Genomic DNA, 6,000 nt, shown 5'->3' with positions numbered 1-6,000 from the left:
CACATGCAGCCAGCTGGTTGACCTTGGGCTAGTCACAGAGCTGTTCTGACTGAGCAGGAATATCAGGGATCCCTCAGCCTCACCCACCTCACAGGGTGTCTGTTGTGGGGAGAGGAAGGGAAGGCAATTCCAAGCCACTTTGAGAGAGCTTTGGGTCATGAAAAGTGGGATATCAACAAAACAGCCCTTCTTCTTTCTTGGAGGTTTTTGCATATTGGAGGTTTTTCCACCGTGTTCCGGGACAGCCGCTTCCCACTCCGGCCCATTCACTTCAGTGGAACCAGGCCAAGGTTTCCTCAAGATTGATCTCTGCTTTTGGGAGAACCACTTCTGAATGAAACATTTTCTAGCCACGCCCATGGCTTTTAGCCAAGCAAGGTAAAACATTTTTAAAATGTTTGTTTTTTTGGGGGGGGAGGGCTTCTTGGCTTCTTGGCAAGGGGAGCCATCTCTCCTTTCGAAACAGATGTGGATACAGACATTTGGGGCACAGACATTTGGGGCTCAGCCATGCTGGGGTCCTTGAGGGTCTGTGCTCAGCCTAGGGAAAGAGCGACGTCCAGTTCCTCCACAAACCTGTCAAGCGCCACCGATGGTTGTGCTTCTCTACCTGCTGGAGACAAAAGAATCCCATGCCAGTTTCCTTGGTGAGAAGCTCACCTTGGTGAGAAGCTCACCTGATAATAACAATACAAACAACTTTTTGGGAAATGTCACGTGCCTATTGATGTTGCTGGCCAGGAGACGGCTCTTCCCCCCCCCCCGAACCCTCTACCCTCCACCCTCTCCCTTGTTCACTACCTGGGTCATAAAAACCACCTGTGGGGAATTGCATTAAAAGGGTTCTTGGTATTTTGGCACCCTGCAGAGATAGCAGGAAGTGCTTGGGAACCTGCCCCTCGGCAGCTACTTGCTCTTGGCCAGAAGAGTCCTCTCCTCCCCGGGTCAGACCCAGCATGCCCTGGATGGCGCCTCCCCCCACAGCCTGGTCCTCCTGCAAAGATTTCGGAGCTAACTGGGTTCGCCCACGTGGAATGGCCGCGCCTGTTCATGCGAGCCTTCAACGCTAGTTCGAGGGGCAGAGATCCCAGGGCACCAGAATGCAAACAGGGACTGACAAGTTGGCTTCCTGAGAGCAGATGCCTTTGACGACAGGCAGAGCCCCGTCTGGTGAGGATCCAGCGGAAGGCGTGCTTAGCATTACAACAGGGGTAGGCAAACTGCGGCCCTCCAGATGTCCATGGCAGTTTGGCTACCCCTGCATTGCACCCTCTTCCCCGCACATGCACAGACTTGCCTACCTCACATGGTCATTGTGAGGAGAAAATGGAGACCAGGAAGTGTAGTTACTTTATATCCCTATATAGGGAAGGAAGAATGAGCTAGTGAGCGAGTGAACGAAGGAACTGCATTGAAATGAATGGAGATAAAGTGCCATATGTTCCTTTGGTGTAGTGGTTAGGAGTGCAGACTTCTAATCTGGCATGCCGGGTTCGATTCTGCACTCCCCCACATGCAACCAGCTGGGTGACCTTGGGCTCGCCACAGCACTGATAAAACTGTTCTGACCAGGCAGGAATATCAGGGCTCTCTCAGCCTCACCCACCCCACAGGGTGTCTTTGGGGGGAGAGGAATCGGAAGGTGACTGTAAGCCGCTTTGAGCCTCCTTCGGGTAGGGAAAAGCGGCATATAAGAACCAACTCTTCTTCTCCTCCTCCTTCCTTCCTTCCTTCCTTCCTTCCTTCCTTCCTTCCTTCCTTCCTTCCTTCCTTCCCATACATGGTGTTTTGCATTGAAGAGCCATGCTTTCACAACCAAAGGACCCTGAAATCCTCAATAACCACACTGACCCGCAGTGATTCCCCGGAACAGGGAGAGGCCCCGGCGTAGGAATCCTCTATTATGCCGGCAGGTTCATGGATGCGTCGCGGTGAGGAGGTGGGCGGCGAGCTGTTGGCTTACAGGCCTGGCGACTTTGGGGAGCTGAGTCTTGGGCGGGGGGGGGGGGGGCTCCTCGCCTCTCCAGCCCGGCGTCCTTACCCTTCCAGGCGACTGCTGAGTGTCACCTGTCCGCCAGCCACTGATGAGCTCTCAGCGCCCCTTCGCAGGCCGCAGACCTCCTGAGAAAGAGGCGAAGGCCTAGGCAGCCGTCTTGCTCAGACGTCCCCACTCGCCAGGCCCAGCTGCCGAGCGGGGAACTGCCTGCACCAGATGATTTTGCTGGAGGACCTTCCTGAAAAGCCCCTCTCCAGCCCTGCCTTTCCATTGGGCCTACTCCCGAAGACATTGGCAGGGCAAGTCCTTCGGTGGGAGGAAACCCCACTGAACTGCGCCTCCCTTGAGGGATTCCCTGTGGGCTGGTTGCTGGCGGTGGTCCCGGAGGGATGTACGTGCCTGTGGAGGGAAGGAGGGAGGGAGAGCGCACCCAGCAAGTCTGGAGGAGCGCCTGCTGCTTCATCTGACCATCCTCCCTAGGCGAACGAGCTGCACAGATGAGCCTCGCCAAGCGGGCCTGGGTGCACTAGGCCAAGCCCAAAGCTTCCCGCGTCCAGCAGCTCCTCCGTCAGCCACTGCTTGTCCCTTCGGCCTGCAGGCCCTTCGCAGGAGCCGCGGGCTCGAAAGCAAAGCCAGGAAGGCTGCTGAGCTCTCCCGGGCCTGGCGGCCAAGCCACCCGCCCTCTTTGGCATCTGGAGGCCTAGTCCCCGCTCCGCCTGGGCTTCTACGCTCTGCCGACAAGGCATCCCTCCGTCCTCCGCCCACTGGCACTGGCCACTGGTCTCAGGAGGGCCGGCGCTGCTCAAGGCCTTGCAGACTCAAAGGGGCTTCATGGGGGCCCATGGCCGGGTGGGGGAGGGGGGTTCACCGCCTCCAGCCCGACTTCCCGAGGGGCAGTGGCAGGGGGAGGGGAGAGGGCGGGTCGCTTTTGCAATCCCGCCCCTATTGCCACAGGAGGAGGAGGCGGCTGGGACCTCAATGGACCCTACTGGGTCGACTCGCTTCCGACTCACTTCGGAGAGAAGTGGGAGGGCTTTGCTGCGAGAGGACATTTCCCCGAGGCGGGAGGCAGGGAGGGACTCCACAGGTGGGCGGAGGGAGTGTGGGGGGGTCGAGGGTGCCCTCAAAGGAAGAAAGGGGACCGGCCAATGGGAGTCTGTTTGTCTTTGGACTTGCAGTGACGGGACGCGTAGAAGGCGGATTTGTCCCGGAAGGTCCCTTCCATGCTCAGGACGCGCGACATGTCTGATGCCGGGGTGTCACACCTGGAAACGCCTCCAGCCAGATCCTAGACACGTTCGCTTACTCAGGAGTCATTGGGGCCGAGCAGGACAGAGGCGATCCCTTCCACAAACGGATCCCCTCCGGGCCTGCCCCCTCCCAGCTGAACCTAGACGTCATAGGAAGGCAGATCAGATGGCACATGTGCCCTCCCGAGGCCCCCCTGAGGGATACGGCCCTCGGCGTTTCGACCCCTTAGCCCCACCTCTCCTTCGGCGGCCTTACTCCCGAGAAAACCTGCGCCGGGCTAGGAGTGTAACCTCCACCCCCCCTCCAAGGGTCGCGTAGGGAGGTCATGATTTGTCATCTCAGACAGCGACCCGGGGAGCGATCTGGGCTGCGGGGAGGGGAGGGATCGGACAGCCGCCTGTCCAAAAGGTAGACCTCGTTGTCGTCGCCCCCCCCCCCCAAAAAAAATCCCCGGCTCTCCGCCCAGCTCCTGTGCTGCCAAAGCGGCTCTTTAATAAAAGGCGCGGGGCGGGAAAGGCAGCCCGGAGCCGGCGTCCAAGCCGGCTGCTTAATCCAATGAAGGCAATTTCCGAGCGTAATTGCGAACATGTTTTAATGCATATGCATGAAAAAAGGGGGGAGTTGGGGCGGGCTCCTTCTCCCCTTTTCTGCGAGAGCGACTTTCCGTGCTTATGTAATTGATTGAGGCGCTGACCCGCTATTCAAAATGTTATTTGAGAACCATCAGAATGCGTAAACTTGCAAATTGCCCAGCTTGTATCTGAATTAATACCTCATTCATCATCATTATGGGTTGATAAGTTAATTTAACCATTTCATTCTGCCTTAATGAGCTATAGTTAAATTAATGCCACATAATATATGAAAGTAACATTTAAATAGAACCACTGGGCTGAGACAAACAGAGGCTGCTGCTATTTGGGCTTGAAATAACGTGACATAAATCTTTTCTTCATTACAGGAGGCCGTCTGCTTCACCAGCAGCTATGAAGTATTTATTCATTCACTTGCTTTTTTACTCTCCCCCCTCCCTCCCTTCCCCCCCCCAGCCACTTCTCCCGACGTTGCGTTGCCAAATAGCAGAGGTAAATTATAGGCGCTTGTAAATATTGCCTGAGGATAGCGTTATTAAAATAAAACCGGGGTGGGGGGAGGAGAGACGCCCGAGGGAAAGGTGTCGCTTCCTACCTAAGACCCCAAACCGTCCGGAGCTGCGACCTTGTTCCTTTTCCCAAGGCCCAAAGAGGCAAGACTCCCTCTGGGGGGGTGGGGGAGTGAACACGTCCGGAACTGACTTGGTCCAGAACTTGCTTGTCTAGATTAAGGAAGTAAGAATCCCAGCGAAGGCCACGCCTCTGAACACGCCTTCGCCCGGTCAGACCGAACATGTGCAAAGCGCCTTCCCTTTCCTCAAGTGGTTGGGAGGACCGCTTTGACCCGCTCATTCGGAAGCAACAAATTCAGCTCTCAAAGCTCTTCGTTTTTAAGGTCCCAAAGGACCCGGGTGCCCCGGGTGACCTCGACCTCCTCGAATCTCGGGAGCTAAGCAGGGTCGGCCCCGGCTAGCATTTGAAGGCCAACCAGAGGGGCCGCGCAGAAGCAGGCCCCGCTGGACCACCTTGGAAGGTCCCTTTGCCTTGAAAACCCTGGGCGGCCTTCAGAAGTCACCTGCTGTGACTGGACTACTTGAGTCCCAGGAGGGGGACTTCAGTAAATTCCATGGCAGGGGGACTGCAGTCCAGTCCTTTGTTCGAGGGGCAGAAGGACCGCAGCCTCGAGGGCTCTCTAGCTCTCTTCTCTGCAATTCGCTTGCCCGATAAGGACGCTGGGCGCCCCAGGTGGTCCTGCCGTTCCTTGAGGCGCCCCGTGGAGGGCAAAAGAGGCCAAACTGGTGCCTTCGCTCAGGAGTTACCGGAGGCCCCCCGAACAGTGCCCGAGTGGATCTCCAAGCAGGATCCCACTGGAGGGATCCGAAACGGGCTTGCAAGCAAGTGTGGGCAGAGCGGCGTTCGCTTGATCCCCCGGGAAGATCGGGGGTGGGCTCCGATGGACCACCGCAAAGAGAGATGGAAAGGGGCAGTGGAAGCGGAGAATGCCCGCATGGGAAGGGCGGGTCACCCTTCCCAAGGGGCGCACCGCCCCCGCTGGCTTTGCTTGGGGCCAGCGCTGTCTGGGAGCCAATTTCATCCTGGGGTTCGATCCCTGGTGGGTCGGATCCTTGGGATTCGAACCAGGCCAGGGCTCTGAAAATCGCACTCTTTTGCCTGGCAGGCAGCCCCATTCGCCTCAGTAGGCCGACTTCTCAGCCTAACTGTGGGACGGCCAGCCCTCGTTGAAATCAGCCCCTGTTTAGGATCCGGTTGCACGGAGATTTTATTGGGGGGGAGAGAACAATCGATGGATCCTTTGGAGAGGGGAGCGCCGTCCAAGAAGCCCTCCCATGGCTTCTGCGACGTCTACCCCACTAGATCTCTGACCCAGGGGTCTGCCTTCCCAGACTGGCAGATTTCCCCGCAGAAATTCGGGCAGAACCTTTGGGGTCCATTTGGAAGGGGCCTTCTGGGCTCCTGGTTAGATTTGTGGGTGTTTTTTCACCTGGGGGGGTTGTTTTTAAAGCGCAGCTCCCTGCTGTCAACCTACAAACCCGTGGCCAGGAGGGGAGAGGGACTTCCATCCGCCAGCCCAGACGAGTCCGTCTCCTCGCCCTCCCCCCCCCCCTCCGACTTTTCTTCTCCTCCTTCATTCGAGGCTTT

Source organism: Paroedura picta, chromosome 2 (genome assembly GCF_049243985.1).
Source record: "Paroedura picta isolate Pp20150507F chromosome 2, Ppicta_v3.0, whole genome shotgun sequence".
In the NCBI taxonomy this organism is placed as follows: domain Eukaryota; kingdom Metazoa; phylum Chordata; class Lepidosauria; order Squamata; family Gekkonidae; genus Paroedura; species Paroedura picta.
The sequence above is the reverse complement of the archived record's forward strand: the minus strand, read 5'-3'. Positions refer to the sequence as shown.